The sequence below is a fragment of the Chinchilla lanigera genome, unplaced genomic scaffold (genome assembly GCF_000276665.1).
Source record: "Chinchilla lanigera isolate Chin_1 unplaced genomic scaffold, ChiLan1.0 scaffold00008, whole genome shotgun sequence".
In the NCBI taxonomy this organism is placed as follows: Eukaryota; Metazoa; Chordata; class Mammalia; order Rodentia; family Chinchillidae; genus Chinchilla; species Chinchilla lanigera.
The window spans coordinates 14,063,664-14,081,965 of record NW_004955409.1 but is presented as its reverse complement, the minus strand read 5'-3'; positions in this window follow the sequence as shown (position 1 = coordinate 14,081,965).

Genomic DNA, 18,302 nt, shown 5'->3' with positions numbered 1-18,302 from the left:
CATTTTTCTGCTTTTGCATGGAAATATAGACATTGGTTAGTAGTGACCACAAAGACACCTTTATATTCTAACATGCAAAATAAATTACTAAGTTCTTATTTTTCTTTGTGTCAGAATAAACAATTTCCAAACAATTAATGTAAAGATAAACCCTATGATTATCTAGTTAAGGGTAGAAATATGCCTTAATATAATGAAGGGCAAATATTATAATTATTTTACCTTCTGGAGTCAAGTAATAGTATATTGATTTTTGGCTAAAATCATTATGCTTGCAGTGCCCCATATTGTGAGCAATTATTAAATAAATGCAACCGATGAGGTGCAACACAAAAAATAACTGATTACGGTATAGGAAAGAGAAGAATTATGTAGAAAAAGGTAACCTGGTTGAGGAAATGTGTTTTGCATACTTAAAAAACAACCACTGTGCCAAGTTTAATATACAGTATCTGAGAGGAAAAAGAAAATCAAAGACTCTCGAGTTTCATAAATGTGTTACTATGACCTTTCAGTCATACATTGTTCTGATTCTTTAATTTATTCAGCAAATGTTTTTCATTTTCTCCTGTGTTTTAGGCAGTGTGTTCTCTGGAGCTACAGACAAAAAAAGTAAAAATGCTTGACAGAACTCATATATTTTTACAGAAAATCATTTGATCAGTTCATATTTTTATTTCATATGCATAGTCAATAGGAAAATTTAAGTAGCCCTGCATGGAGTCACAAGACAACTATTTCAAAATTTAATTGTTCAATTTTTATATTCAAAGAAAAGAATGTATATCAGAAGACACAAATTGAGTTGCTACTTACCATAATTAAAAGCAGCCCAATAGAAGCATGATTTTACACTTTTAGCAGCATTTAACAGTGGGACAGACTCACTGGCATACAGTTAAGGTTGCTTCACAGTAAGACATAAAGATACATTTGAATTTATTATTGTAATTACTGATTCTCTAATAATATTGCCAAACAATAGAATGATGGGTAATATGACTATAACTGACTATAATACTTTTGCTATTTCTTATAGGTAAAATAAATTTTTACATAATTAGCTCTACTATTGATTTTAGATATAGTCAATTATTGGTATGTGCTTAACTAGCCTAGTTGGAAATAACGGCTTTATTTTTATCCATCTATTCATTCACTCAACAAATAATATAAAGCACCAACTATTTCCTACCACTGGTAAAGCACCCGAACTATCAGAGAGCTAAGTAAAGTTGTTGGCTTGGATATCTATTTTGAAGGTAGACGCAATGAAATCCCTGACAAGATGGAATGCAGTCTGCGAGAGACAAATGAGACAAGAACGACCTGAAAGTGTTTTCCTTGGAGGAAAAATAAATTGTCCTATGGCTGCATAAGAAAAGAAGTGATCAGTGTAGGAACCAGCATTATAACCCCAACTTTATGAGAAACACAAAACACAACTATCCCCCATAGGACATGAAAATGACAGTTTTGAAGTAAATTCAGATGATTCCCAGGAGTAAAAAATATATATATATACAGAAAAAAAAGAAGTAAGAATTATATTATAAAATTACTTTAAATTTTAAAAAGGTGATAATGCTAATTACAAGAAAAACTAAGAGAAAAACCTCACAATTAGGGAAATCAATGGTAAGATGTAACTCTTATGGTCAGTGATAGTAGGTAATTTCTCTGTGATCTCTTATATGTAATGCTGCATGTGCATTGATTATAGCAGATTTGAAACCAGTGTGCTAAAATTCAGACACCACAGCTGGCAGAACAGGATCAGTGAGAATGCTAGAGGAGCCCAGTTAGAAAGCGAGCCTTGGGATTGGGAAGTTATCAAAATGGAGGACGTGAAGAGAGAAGTGATAGACTTTATAACCCCATGGTAGTAGGCATGAACCCTCAAACAGTAATATCCTGAGGTATCACACTGTGTTCTATAAGAGAAATAGATCGATGAGGAAAGCAATTTAGATTTTTTCTTCCAAAAAAATAATTTAAAGACACTTGACTTACTTTCCCATTACTGCAGAAGTCTGAACAGATAGCTGTGACAGATATATTTGTGAAATATTGGCCAATGTTTCATTTTTGAAATTATTGCATTTGCTTGCCATTTTCCACTCTTATTCAAGTGAACAGATTAAGAATCATTACTTCAGTTGATGGGTGTTATTTTGTTTTCTTTTCTCTCTAAAATAAAAAAAAAATCACTACTTCAGGGTGGAGGATATGAATTCCATGGAAAACAAATATTCTGCAATTCTCAATTAACTTTTGTTTCTAGATTACTAAAGTGCCTGTAGATATTCAGATTTTTGACATAATTCAATTATTTTGGACCCTATGGATTCAGCATTCTATGTCTTTTCTCTGCAGCACTGATTTTCATGTAGATGTGATTTTTGTTCCCAGTTTGCAAAATCTGGAGACATTTTTGCATGCCACAACAAAACTGGGATAGGGGTGTCACTGAGATCTACTGGGTAGAAACTAGGGCTCTGGTAAAATCTACAGAAAACCCCCTTTTGCCTCACCAATAAAGAATTATGTATCCAAAAATGCAAGAGTACAGAGAAGTCTTCCTGCAGAGACTGGAATATTTTCTGTTTCTTGTGTGAGGAAGGAACTGTTTCTCTGGGGAAATCCTGCATGTCATGAGAATATCTTTTCTCTTGTGCTGATCTCTGAAGACACAGAATGTTTCCATGAACAAGGCTGTTTACTGTGTTCAAGTGAATTTGATTTGAATCTCACAGAAATGACTCTCTAGGACTTGAAGGAAGCTGTAGGATAAGCCCTGTCTCTGGGCACAGAAAAGATGGAGAGCAGGGACTGATGCTGAAGGTCCACCTTAGTGAAGAATTTGAAGACAGGATTCAGACAGAGGTCATGGGTTGCCCTTTAATCCACCCATTCTGACACTGAATTGTAGTTTGAGATGAATATAGATAGCTGAGGTCCAAAAATGGAGAATCAACTCTATAGTAAGTGTAGAGTGAGTACTCTCCAACAAGGAAACAGATGAAGTCAACCAAAACACTTTACATCAAAAAAATTCCATAAATGTTTTTAAAATAATTCAATTTTAGAGGATTACACTTGATCAAGGGTCTTTGCTATGCTTGCCAAATATTAAAATTTCAAAAGCTCCATTTAACTGTACATCAGATTGGCGTATTCTGTATTTCTCTATTGAGCAATTCTTTGACCAAGTAAACCAAGGACAGATTTGTTTTTTCATTTAATAAACCTGTTGATAGTAAGTGTGAATGTGATTTGGTTTTCTTGCTTTGTTCTGCTTTGTTTTTGGTCAGTTTAGCTTTTTTGTTGTTGTTGTTTACTTAGATATTCTAACTCCAATGCTTGGAATTGAAAATCCAAAAGGAATGCATTATACAGACTTGTAGGCGCTCATTATGATTCTCTCCTAAAGATTTCAGGCAGAACTTGCAGAAAAATAGCTTCACTTGACCTCCTTATAATTTATATAATGGCCTTCTACAGATAATAATGTCATGCAACTCTTTCAAAGGCTGCACTATTTAAAATTTTTTAAAGATCAAATTCATCAAAGTGAAAAGGCATGGCTTATGGTATAATAAATGAATTTCCTAAGTATGTGTAAGCCATTTTACTAGGACTGTACATTTGTTATCTCATTTATGCCTTATGATTACACTACGAGATAACTAGAGCAAATATTCCCACCCTAAACATAAAGGAACTAACATGCAGAAATGTTAAACAAGATCACAAGGAAAAACGTACAGAAATCCATATTCACAACTAAATAGTCAAGTTCAAAATATATTTTGGTGGCTCTAAGCCACTCTATTCCAGGACGGAGGTCCCCCAGGCCCTACCAAATGCCATTTGTGTCACATTTACTAGGATTTATGACTGACTGCAAGAAAGCTTGGAGTAGAACTCTTTTTCTCTTTTTTCTGGAAAGTCCTGTGATAAGCTAAATATCTAATATATAGAAGATGAGAAATGCAATTTAGGAGACAACTACAAGTTTGCACCTACGGCTAATAAGAATAAATATGTATTTTATCATTGTACACATTATTTTCATATTTCTTTCATAGTAAAAGCACCAAAATTTATAAGCTTGTCTAGATGACCTACCCATTGCACATTCTCTATCTACTTGTTTTTTCAGACATGTAATTAACGTCTATTAAATTGCTTAAAATAATATCATAAAATTTTAATACCAGAGCCAGGGATGTAGCTCAGTGGCCCAGTGCCATAGGTTCAATTCCCAGTACCAAAAAAAAAAAAAAAAAAAAAAAAAGCCACAAGAAAATTTTAGTGCTAAAAGGTCCCTGTATCTAATCTTCAGAGATGCAGCTAGGGAAATAACTGACCTCTATTTCCAAGATAGGCAAAGAAATGAGGAAGTATAACATATAATTCCAGTATTGGTGAAATTGACAATTAAAATGTGTGTATAATCCTTCTGAATACCTTCCTTGTCACGCAAAACCTAATGTATGTTTTGATTTTCAAGGACTGCATCATTACACCCTCTCCACGTATCTGCTGGTCTGAACTCTGGACTCCTTAACAGTAACGCTCTAAATCTTCATTCTTCACCGTCATTAACAGTAACGCTCTAAATCTTCTTCACCGTCATTCCTGGTCATTGCTGCTACATAGCAGAGCCTTTAAGTTTTGTGTAGCAGGCAACTTTGACAATTTTCCACGCCTTTCCTAACAGTTCTTTTCAATGGAAATTCTCTTGACTTCTCCTCTTTGTCCTCCTCCCTCCTCTTCCTTTCCTCTCTTTCTCTCCCTCCTCCATTTCCTTCCTGCTTTCTTTCCTTTTCTGCTTTGCATAGACAATCAACATATAATATCAAAGCCTTAGAACCTCTTTTCTGTTATATGTACATTCTTTTTTTTTCCTTTTGAGCCTTCTTCAAGAGCATCCCCATGAATGTCAAATTGGAGATGAGCTATGATATCATTACCTGTTTCTAATTGCAGTGAGACTGAATTAACAGTTTAGCCACTGTGCTTAAAACTTGTCATAAACAAAGCTCTTTAAATTATGAGTAAAATCTGAAGATTTAGAGACAAAGCCTTAGAATTCCATGAAATTAATATTTTGGCCTTAACAGATTAGGGCAGCTGACCAGGATCAAGAAACAGAACATGTTTACTAGAGACCAGGGAAGTCTTCACTAAACCAGTGCGAAGAAGAAGAGGTTAAATACTCGAGATGAACAAGACACACACATATTTCTGGCAAAGTATCACCTCTAGAGTCTTAGTTATAACCTAACCTAGGACTCTAACTTATGATCAAATGGGTCAGAATAGATTATTTCATCACATTTTCTCTAGGCTTATATTTGAAGAGTTAATACATGATTAATAAAATTGTTTCTCTTATCCTCTATTGCTGTGGCATTATAAATAAATTAATAAGAAAGAGTGTCATCTTTAAAAGAGATGTAGGTCAGAAATCAGTATGACTTTATGTCTATTTTGATAAATTTACTTGAAAGGAAAATTAATAATACTTAACAAAGTTGTTTGCCAGCAGACGTTATGTTGATATTGGTCCAGTAAATAGATATAAAGCACATCAGAATATAAACAGTCTGTTTTCTTATAGTCCATTCTGAAAGTCGTATCATATCATCTTATTATTATTCTGTTTGTTTGTGAAATATTTATAATTCTGTGTTCAGAGAAACATTGACTATTATGCACCTTAAAAAATACATAATTTGATCTCTATGTCAGAGTTACTGAAACTTTATCCTCAAATTTCTAATTTGGGACCATATTACATGCAATATTATATTTTCAATTTTTTCACATAATGATGAGTACTTAATAAGCATACAGTTTTCTTCCACATGACTATGATTTGAATGTATTTGAAAGCATACCTACAACTGCTCCATTTGTTTTTTTTTTCTTTTTTTCCAGGGCTAGGGACTGAACCCTGAACCTCATACAAGCTAGGCAAGTTCTCACCTATCCATTTTCCTCTTCCATGCAGACTTTTAGCAAAGCTGTGATGTTGAAATGCTTGTTTCAAATTGGAGTGCTGTGTTAATTCTTCTATAATTGGATCAGTAGTTACACTTGGATGTCTGTGTACCTGAGTAAATGCCTGTCTTGCTAAGTAGACTGAGTAATGATGTGTTTTTCTGACAGCTCTTCCTAGTGATTTGCTCCCAGTTTTCTGAGTAACCCACATCTTTGCTCAGTGTTATAAGGAAGTTGATGCTTCCATAACTATTATGTGGCCTGCCACATTTTGGTCTTTCTCTCCTAGGAAATATATCCAGTGTCTTTTCTTTCCATCATACCATTTACTGAACTTATTTAGTATTTAATTTTCAGTTTTGCTCTTTATATCTATCCTTATGTTACAAAAATTTTAGGACTTTTAGGACTTTTAGGACAGGACATATATACTCATTTGAATGAATTATGTTTTAAAAAGTTTAAGCAAAATCATCCTTGAAACCATTCAAATGGAACAAGGGGAATAAGGAGAATTTGAGAGCACTCTAGTGCTCGCATTCTGACATCCACAGTGGCTGTAAGAGTCAGGTGATGGCTTTAGTACTTGTACATCTTATTTTCTGTTGCTACGACAGATTTTTAAAAATTATTCTGTTCTTTTTCTAGATATCTCTGGCTGAATTAACTTTACATTTTTGCAAATACGAAAATGAAACTATTAGGGAATTTCAATATGAATTCCAAACATATTTGTGGAGTTGGAAATTAGAAAAATAAAAAATGTGGAAGTCCCTAACTAAGACTGAATTGTGAATCACATGACTTAGCATTCACATTTCATGTGAGGGGATCAAATTCATTGTAACATCATAACTTTTCCACTCTCACAATTGCATCTTCCAATATGCTAAGCATGTGTTCTCTTAGATTTTATCTTAAAATGAAACAGAAATGACTTCTCCGTCCTGCGTTCATAAAATGATTAAATGTCCTCCATGTGAGTTGCATTTGCTCCATCATGACACTAATTACCAAAAAATTTAATGTCTAACATTTTTAAACTTGCATTTGACTCACAACTCTTAGATTAGGCTAATTCAATAGATAATTCTTGCTTCAAAACATACCTTAAAATATATAAAGACATGTAGAAAATAAGCATATGAAAAAGTGAACAGCATCATATATGTCATGAGGAAATTACAAATAAGATACTACAACAGCCAAAATCCAAGCCACTGACAACATCAAATGATGACAAGGACGTAGAGCAACAGGACCTCTCATTCATTACCAGTGTGAGAGTAAAATAGTACAGACATTTCCAAAAGTGAGTTAGCAGTCTTTTACAAACTATACATACTCCTACTATATGATTCACGAGCTCTGAACTATTGATCCAAATGAGTTGGTAATGTATATCAACATGAAAAATAGCAAACATGTATTTATAGCCACTCTATTTTTAATTGCAAATAACTTGCAACAACCAAGATAGTCCTTAATAACTACACAGATAAACAAATTGTAGTACATCCATACAATGGAATACTATTAGTGTTAAAAAGGAATGAACTAGCCAACCTTAAAAAACATGGAAGAAAAAATTATATCTATACTATTAACTAAAAAAAAGCCTAATTTAAAAAGGCTACACATTGTATGGTTCCATCTATATAGCTTTCTGGGAAAAGCAAAAGAATGAAGACAGTAAAAGGATCAGTCAGTGATTGCTGGGCAAAGAGACAGGAATAAACAGAAGGAATACAGAGGAATTTTATGCATAAAAACCATTCTGTATAATACCATAATAATGGATCTATGAAATGTGTCAAAAGCTATAGAACATACAACACAAAAATTAAAATCCAATGTGAACTGTAGACTTTTGTTAATAATGTGCTGATATTGGTTTATCAGTTGTAACACATGTACCATACTAATACAAGTTGACATAATGGAGAAATTGCAAATGTGCTTGAGGAGGGCTATTGGTTGTAGAGGGATGTTGCAAGACAATTCTCTACTCAATTTCTCAAAACCTAAAAGTACTCAAAAATTGAAAAAAAGCTTATGAATAAATATGTTGCAAAACTTGATTATATATCCAACCAATGTGTGGCATTTTGAAATGAATTTTTCACCATTAATGGTAGTTATATTAAATTTACTATTCAATGCTTTCACTTAGAACTTGTAATAGGAAAACCCACTTGCTCAATAGCTCCTGGCTTTTGTTTCAATGAAGACCAAACTTTTTCCCAATTGGTAGAACACAAGGTGTGAGGTACTCTCACCCTGCCAATCACAGTCTCCTAAGAGTCACAGGAGACATGAAAATTACATTGTTTCTTTGAAGTCAAGACAATGTAAGGAGTAGTACAATAGCATGCTATTCATAGCCATTCTCTTTTTGCATTTTTTCTTAATTCATTGGCACCATGTTAGTTGTTTGAAATTGATCATAGTGCAATATTTGTACCATAAACATGAGTAAATGCTGTACATCACTTCTTTTATGTTTAAACTGGTTGGGCTAATATAAATTTATGGAAATATTTTGCTCTATATTTAAATATATTACAGAAAGACTCCCAAGTGAAGAATAGGAAGTGTGTTGCTTTAGGGTTTTTGCAAGGGGAAACAATATAATACAGGACACATATTTTATAAGATTATTTACAGTAGACACCCACAGAATCATATACAAGAGAGTGCAGAAAATCTGTCAACACACCAAAGACCAAAGAATCCATCTGAGGGCCTGGATCCCACGATAATGTCCTGCAAGAGTTAAGCTGAAGACCTAGGGCCCAGAACAATGCCTCACACGAGTCCAGCTGAGGGCTAGAGCCCATCACAATGTCTCAAATCTGTGCTGGGAAGGCCCAAAGGTCAGTGGTGGAAGCTAGAAAGTCTGTGCCAGTGGGATGAAGGGTCTGTGCTAGCAGGCTGAGGGATCTAAACTGGAGTCAGGAAGCAGCACTCAAAGTAAGAACCAGAGCTCCCCAAAAAGTACCACAGCCATCCTCAGCAACAGTGAGGTCCTGAGCTCCTCTGATGATCAGAACAGCCAAGTTCCCACCAGGAAAGCCAACGTAACAAGCTTCTCCAGGAGACTGGCAGTGCACCATCTTCCCTCCTGGAGTTAGGAAGCGATGCTCAGAGTGAGGACCAGAGCTCCCCCAAAGTGAACCGAAGCCATTCTCAGCATTAACAAAGTCCCAAGCTCTTTGGAGGATGAAAACAGCCAAGTTGATCAAAAAAGCCAGCATGACAAGCTCCTCCAAGAGAACCAACAGCTCCTTACAGCTTCTCTCAGCTTCCCATAGGCTCCCAACAGCTTCTACCAGCTCCCAATAGCCTCTCTTCTCCTCCAGGTCTAGCCTCTTATACTGCTGGCAACAGTCCTCAGGTGGGCCTCTCACACCCAGCACCATGCTTATTAAGTTCAGCTGGGTGTTATAAACCGCCAGTTGTCAATCCACCACAGGAAGTTTTTGACATGAATCTTTTCCAGGAAAAATATTCATTATTCTATACTACGTTATCCTCTCAATTTTCAGAAACATAGAGAGACTTATATTTGACATTTCTAAATTAAATTATCACAGCATAAGTGAATCTAAGGGGTCATAAAAGCCTACAGGCAAGGAAGACTAGGGATTCGCAGATGTCCAGAAGTGATTAATTGGTATAATAGAGGAAAGTGAAAGACAGTCAACATGCAGATGCCTGAGGCACTCAAACAGCTCTGCCTTAAGGTAATTGTCAAAACTTGGTGATAAAAGTAGAAGAGGAAGAAAACCAACATGTTTTTGCTTGCATATTGCATTTACTCTATTCTTAAAAATGTTTAGCCTATATAATTATAGTTCATGTTAAAAGAAATATAGCACCAAGTTGTAGAATTTCAAGTAATACAATGAATGACAGTGATGACAAGTGCAGAGAAAAAAATATAGGAGCTGATGGCAACAAAAAAATGTAGATTTTATTATAAAAATGATTAATAATTTAAGAATGAAAGCAGACAAAAACAGTTATACTAGGCATTGCATAAAAATACACCTAGTGTGTGTTCTGATAAAATCACTCAGTTCTGGTAGAATTCTTCACCGTTACAATGTAGTGTAGGGACTGCAAAACTCACTGGCCAAAGGAACAACGTCCTAATGTCTGGATAGGGTGCATTTTTTTAAGTTCTGGAGACTGAACTCACAGCTTTCCCACTGACCTATATCTGCAGCCTCCAGCACTTTTTCTACTTGGGTTTCTTTCTTTTCTTTTCTTTTTTCTTTTCTTTTCTTTCTTTCTCTCTTTCCTTGAGACAACCTTCGCTAAATTGTTAATTTGTCCATTGGTGTTGAACTTGTGATCCTCCTGCCTCAGCCTCCACAGGCTATGTTTTGAAAGGAAACTTTGAACCGAATCTTGGAGGATATGGAAGACGCCAATAAGGAGGACAGAAGAAATCTTTAAAGCAGAAGTGAAATATGCGTTGCCAGATAAACAATGTAAATGGACATAGTGTTCTTGGTCACAGTATGAAGAAAGCTTTGTCCCTTGTGTGGGATAAAAGAAAACACCTCAGACTGGGAGCTTTCTAAGGAAAAGAAGTTCCCTAAATTGTCACATCTAAAGGTCCAAGAACATGCCACCGGCATTGGCTTTGGTGAGAGCCTCCTAAAGATTAAGTAGCACATTGCAGGAGGGTATTGGAAAAGTGAGAGTGAGAGAGAGAGAAGGAGAGAGGCACAGGAGGATGGAGAGGGACAGAGTGACAGGTATCAGGAGCCCAGAGATAAAGCAGAAGTGCAAGGTGCTGAAGTAAGCATTGTTTGATAACAAACACCCTGCTCGTGGTAACTGATCCAGTCCTGTAAGAGCTGATCCATCTCAGGGGACAGACATTAGTCATTTTCAGTGGTGGTTCCTCAGTGAATGAGTGAACAGACATTAGGTCTCACTGTAGGTCCCCACTTCCGAGTGCCATTATACTGGGGATGAAGCCAACAACACACAGACCTTTGGAGGACAACTTAAACCCAAATTATAGCAGAACCTTAACAGATGAAATAAAGGCATCTATCCACGGGTCACCAGGTACTGAGAAAGAAGTGCCTATGTGTATCATGGCCTTGTGGAACTTAGTGAACATTTATCAGGTAACAAATGCTAATTATATCTATCTTTCATAAAGTATTAGACTTGGGAAAAACTACAATGAATTCATTCAATGACTCTCCCAAAATAGAAATTTTCCAACGCTCTTCTATCAAATAATTGCATTTGTTCCACATCTTCTCCGACAGCTAGCATTGTCCTATCATCAGGCTATTGCACTGATATATATCTAGCAATAACTTATATGGCTTTAATTTGAAATTGCTTAATGGCAATGATGTAAACATTTTAATGTTTAACTATGTAATAAATAGGTTTAATAACTATTAATAACCTTTATATTGGTTAAAGTAGTTTATACAATTTTTATTTATTTTTTACACAATTTTAAAATATACTGTACTTTTTCTATTGGGTTACCAGGAAGTCTTTATACATTGTTTTGGATAATAGGTCTTGTTTGTGTTTTGAGTTACAAATTCATAGTTTTGGTCTGTAGCTCGTTTTTTAATTCTATTTATTTTTACTAATGGTATTGTTTAATGCACTGACCTCTAATTTCTAAATGTTTCCTCTTGATATATTTTATGACCTCCAAAGTAAAATTTTGCTGACTTAAGATCATGAAACTATTGTTCTCTACCTCACTGAATTTATTGCCTTAATTTTTTATTTATGACATTTATATCTAAAACTTATCGAGAATTAATTTTCTACATGCCAAATGGTAAGGTCAAAGTTAATTTTTTCACATGGTTTCATTCTAGCCAGATCATTTTGTTCCCAGTACTTGCTGAAATTTGTTGTATATAAACACATATTTGTATATGTGTCAAGAACTTGAAATTATACAGCATTAATCTAGTATTTCATATATCTATCAATACTAAATAATGATAATTTCTATATTTTTAAACAATAGTAAGGCCAGGGATATAGCTCAGCAGCACAAGTGCCTGCCTGGCAAGCACAAAATCCTGAGTTCAATTACAATTACCAAAAAGAAAAAGAAAAGAAAAAAATCTTTGGGCCAAAAATATAGCTCAGCAACACAGTGCATATCTGGCAGTTCAAGGTCCTGAGATTGAGTCCTAGCACCACACCCAAAATATAAAATAAATCTCATAATATATACATATTGCAAATTTGTAATTATTTTTCTTAGTAATTACTCTTTTGCCTCATAATAGACACCATTTTATCAATTTATCAATTTTAATAAAATATTCTATAGATATAGTATTTATTTGAAATAATATGGAATATATAGATCAATTTTAGGAAACAGACATATTTCCTGTATCAACTCTCTCAATCTATTCACATGGTATTTATGCCATTAATTTATTTGTTCTTTAACTTATCTCAGTAAAGTTTTATGGAGTATTAAAAAGGACTTGAATAGCTAAAAATTTTTAGGTATTTAGTGATTTTTCTTGTTGGAATGGCATTAAAATCACTATACTAGTTGTTGCTGATATGTGAAAAATATTTTTTTGTAGCCAAACCTTGTATCCAAATAAAAACTTGTAACAAATTGACTTAATGGCTTTTATTCTTTTGCCTATTTCTCATGTAAAGCCATGTAAACTAGTGACTTAAAATTATTTTCCCTATTTAGTTAAATAAACCTTCATTCTAGCAACAAAATGGAATAGAAATGATAATAAAAGTCACCGATATTATGCAATTGATAAATCAGAATATTTACAATATTTTATCATTGAGTGCAGTCTTTGCAAAGTATTTTTCCCTGAGTAAAATCTTTGCTAAGTATTTTCCCAGCTATTATTGATTTTATTGCAGATTTTCCTAGCTGTTCATAATTTACCGAGTTTTTCCCATGAATCAGTATTTTTCCTGCACCTTCTGGAAGGATAAAATTACTTTTTTGTAGTCTGCCAATAGGGTAAATTACATGGATTGATTTTTGAATATTTTTTTTTTTTTTTTTTTTTTTTTTTTTTTTTTGTAGTACCAGGAATCGAACTCATGACCTTGCACTTGCCAGGCAGGCACTGTGCCACTCAGCCATATCCCTGGCCTGATTTTTGAATATTAAATAATTCCTCAGATTAATTCAGCTTGGTTTTGGTATACTATATATATGATGCATTGCTAGATAAAATTCTCTTGTATTTTGCTTGCATGTGTGTTCTTCATAAAACTTTCTCTTTAATTTTCATTTAATGTTTATATTCTTATCAACAAAAAATGTAGACTAGTAAGTGCCAATAAAATAATCTAGAAATTATTCATGAATAGGGGTAAAATACTATTACTTTTCATTAATGGCTTGGAAAAAAGAAATAATGAAGCAATTGAGGATTTGCAGTAATTCTTGGTTCTTTAGTTATCAGTGTACATTTCATTTTGTAGTAATTAGAAACGTAGAAATTTATAAAGATTTAGGAAATTTACTGGTTTATGATCCAGTTACATGTTATTTATTTTGTTATTCAAATCATTGTTTCCTTGGATCTCTTTCCCATTGTTATCTATATTTTTTCAACGTATCCTTATCAGTTTTTATCCATATTAACACTTGCTAACTTCAAGAACTATAAAATGCTCTTTCATTCTCATCATGTACCCTCCCCCCAATGTAGTATCAGTAATTTCTTCTAGAATTTCTATTTCCTTTTTTTGGAGAATGGTTACTTATAACCTAAAACCTGAGGGAGGAATGTGCTTATTTCCACACTGAAGTCACTGTTTCAAGATCCTCTCTACTACTAAGCTCTACACTTGTAAGAGTCTATATCCCATTCTAGGATCTCGCAAACTTTTGGTTGATTTTTTAATTTTCTTACATTAAATTTCAGTATCTTGCCATCAAGGTCCACGGTTGTGGACAAAGTCACTATGTCGGTGAACTTTCTGTCCTTAGATTTGGCTTATTTTTTCCTTTTGGTGAAATATGCTGATACAAAATGCCCAAAATTATTAATTTCAAAAGAGGAAAAGTTTATTTGCGTCATACTCTCAGAGATTTCAGTCCATGGTTGCTTATCTGTCCATGGTTGCTTTGATCCCATGGCAGCACAGCCTATCATGATGGGAGCACACAGCAAAGGAAGCGCATTCACCTTCTGGCTACTGGGAAGAAACTGAAGAGACAGGAAGGGTCCAGGACACCAGTATCCCTTCAAGGGCGGGTGTCCAATGACGTAACTTCTGACACTAGTGACGTAACTTCCGACAGTAAGACCCACCCACTAAAAGTCTCACCCATTAATCCCGGGGGCCAGAGATGAAGCTGTTCACACGTGGGTCTTTGGGAGACATTTGAGTAATCAAACGATGGCACCCATGTTTTCATCAACATCATGCCATACAGGAGAGTTACATAACCCAAACCAATTCCCTGTACATTTCTTCTGTAGTAAAAGCTTTGTTCAAAATAATATAGCAAAAGTTGCGCTATTTTCCTTTCCAACAGTTGTTCTCCAGAATGTTATGTGTATGGAATCAGGCAACATGTACCGTTTTAAATCTGGCTTTTTTCTTTTGGTAAAATGTACTTCAATTCACCCGTACTATAACCTACATCAATAGTTCATTTCCTTTTACCACTGCAGAAAACAGAATATTATTCCACACACTGCTTACCTGTTGAGGAAATTTTAGTTACTATCATATTTTAGAGATTGTAAATAAAACTGCTCTAGTCATCCAAGCACAAGTGTTGTGTAAATATAAAGCTTAAATTCACTTATGTAAATACCTAGGAATATGATTATGAGGGTTGTAGGGTGTTACAATTTCAACTGGAATACAGGCACCTTATATTTACATTCTTTTACTTTCTCCCTTTTATAATATAGTTGTCTGAAATATTGCTTCTGCATACATTGAGAACATTAAATCATGTTACAATTTTGGCTTTCAACTCTCAAACACAATCTTAAAATCTGAAAAAGAGAACAGTTAATCATATACTTATATGTTTATCCTTTCCCTCACTCTTCACCACTGACGTTTCATAATTCTTTCCAGTATAATTAATTTTCTACATGTTCCTCTCAGGAGATCCTGGAAGTTAACACTCTCTTCCCTCCTCCCTCGCTATTAAGAGTGGAAACCCTCACATCTTGAACTGTAACCTACAAAGTAAGCCAGAAAATGCATCTCATACCTAAATAGTTTACTATGCAAGATAGAAAACTTATAAAGATACAATAGTGTTAAGAATAACACAGAAAATGTTGAGGATATAATACACAGTTGTTATTCGAAGAATCAAGTATACTAGTCAAGGTTCAACTAATGGAGCAGAATTCATAGGAAATGTGTATCACAAAGATTTACTGTATGAAATTGGTTTACCTCACTGTAGAAGCCTGCTGGATAAATCTAAAATTTACAAAATGACAGGCTTCCAGGATGAGCAGACTGGTGCTCCTGGGGTTGCTGTCCAGCGTTAAAGCTGTCCCCACATGTCACACTCAGAGGCTTCTCTGTCCTTTCAAATGAGCAAATCAGACCCGCCAAGTTACCTAAAATAATATACTTCTTAACATCAGTTGCTTGTAAACTTTAATCACAGTTATAAAATATAGTCACAAAACCTAAATTAAAGATTGATTAAATAACTCAGTACTGCAAAGCTGTCAAATTAATACATCAAAATCACCATTCTACAAAAAACAACAACTCAAATTGAATGATCCCCCTCAAAAAAATCCCACTAAAATGAAACAGGTATAGGAATAACTTGGCAGCAATTTCAAATTCACTACCATAAAATATCTTAATAAGAAGTTACAAATACTATGGAAAAAACCTGAAAATATCAAAAATAGCAGCAAGAAATAGAGGACATAAAGCAGAACCAAGTGAATGTTTTAGAATTAAAAACAAAATGGTCTAATTCCTTTCTTCAAATTATTGAATATATTTAAATTATAATGGAGATAGCAAAGAACTTGAAGACATAACAATAGAAGGTATGCAATCCGAACCACAAAGAAGAAATATTATGAAAAATAATAAATTGAGCTTATAGGACTTGTTCATTGGATTCCTGGAAAAACTACAAGACAGACTGTAAAGATAAAAAAATATTTAAAGAAAAAAAGTCTAAAACTCCAGAAACATGGAAAACAAAACTTAAACCAAATCTACACAGTCAATAAATGAAGTAAACTGCAAATAGGGTAACATGAAAGAAATCTATGTTTATGGACTTTTCTTTATCAAATTTATGAAAATTAAAAACAAAAAATTTTAAAGTATATAAAAATAATATATGGGCAATTCATGGAGACAGCATTTTTAATGACAATAGTCTTCCCTTCTGAAACCAAGGAGACTATAAAGAAGAAGCATATTTTTCTAATTGCTAAAAGAAAGGAACTCTCTGGGCAGAATTCTGTGTTCAGTAAAAATATCTTTCAGGAATAAAGGTGAAATACAATAATTCCCACATGAAGAAAAGGTTGAAAGATGTTTTCACCTGCAGATCTGCTCTAAGGAATGTCTAAGGTAAGCTCTTTAAACACCAAATGTTTACCAGTGATTATTTCTGGAAAATGAAAGAGCAAGAGAGAATAAAAGCACATATACTGCTTTTATACCTCTCTCAATGGCAAGCAACATTTTTCTCATGATATGAGTCATGTTTCTTTGTTAAATCAATTTTATTTTGGATTGATATATAATGACAGAGCATATTCTAAAAGAACATAACTTTTATTAGGCAAAACAAGATGTTTTGGTTGTATGCATAGAGTGGGTGCTTAAAAGAACAACTAAGGTAATTATCATATTTCCCCCAGAATTATCTTCCCATCGCTATAGCAAACATCTGAGATAATTAACTTAGAAGGAAAAAAGGCAGAAGCTGGCTGGTGAAGAAGGCTCCCAGCAGCCCCAAGGATAAAGGGAAAGGGGTCTTTCCTGTCCAAAATACTTAGCTTGACCTCCAGCTTTTGTAAATATGGTACTGGGAAAACTGTCCTTTAAAAACTCACTTGGTCTCATGCCAGATGTAATTTGCGCTATGGAAAAATTTCATTTTGCCTCCAGCCAGATGTGAAGAATCGGGAATGGTGCCTTTGGTTGGTCATGCCCATCGGTAGATGAAGGCCTAGGAGCAGCATCATCTGATTGGGCCTTTGAACAATGCCAGACTCAAGTGAAGGATTAAGGATACCACTTTGTGACAGGTTCTATGAATCATCTCAGGATCCCTAATCCTGAGGTTATTCCAGGTCCCTATTGTGGTCGTATCTTTACTTTTTAGAAAATATCCTGTTCAGTTGCAACCCCTAAATGTTGTTCTGATACATTTGGCCCTGCTGCTTGTCCAACATGTACCAACCAAGTGGGGTAAAATTGCTTATGTTATGACCAGCAAACAAAAAAGAAAAGAGACCAGGACCTCCAAATCCCATCTGAGGGCACACTCAGTGATCTGAGCTCCTCTCACTTGAACATACCTCCTATGAACTTCACCACCTTCAATGCGTCATGTAGGGCAGCACTCTTTTATCACGTGGAATTGTGCAGGACACCGCAGACTCAGATTATACCAATCACCTTAAAAGTTCACATTTATTTATAGTGAGTACATTCTAAATCCTCTCTTTATTTTGATGCAAACAATGCATTATTTCTAAGTGTATTGACCCTCACCAACATTTTAATAAGTATCATACTCATATTGTGAGATTTCTGAGTATTAATTTTGAAAAGATATGCAAGACAAGACTAACAGTCCTAATATAACACCTGCAGAGAAAGATAAGCTTAACATTCCAAACTGCTGGTTAAAACAACAGTTTAAAAAAGGGGAGAAATATAAATAGAAGATTCAAGGAAAGGCAAATCCAAATGCTACTAAGCGCATGAAATCATTCTAAACTTCCCCATCAGAAAGATATCAATTAAATTAAAATAAAAAATCATGTCATGAGGTTTGAATTAAACATTTAAAGCGTAACCCTTGCAGTCACTGATGGCAGTGGGATAAGCAGGGGATATTACTCTTTCATTTCTGCTACATATGAGACCAGCTTATATTTGTCTAAGTATTAACTGTGAACGTGCTTTTTAGGGAAGCAATATTCAAATAATTATTAAAGTGCCCATATCTTTTGATTGCAAAATCCATACCTAAGAATCCATTTCATGGCTACCAAAGAAACCAGACATAAAGATGTTTATTGAAACACTGT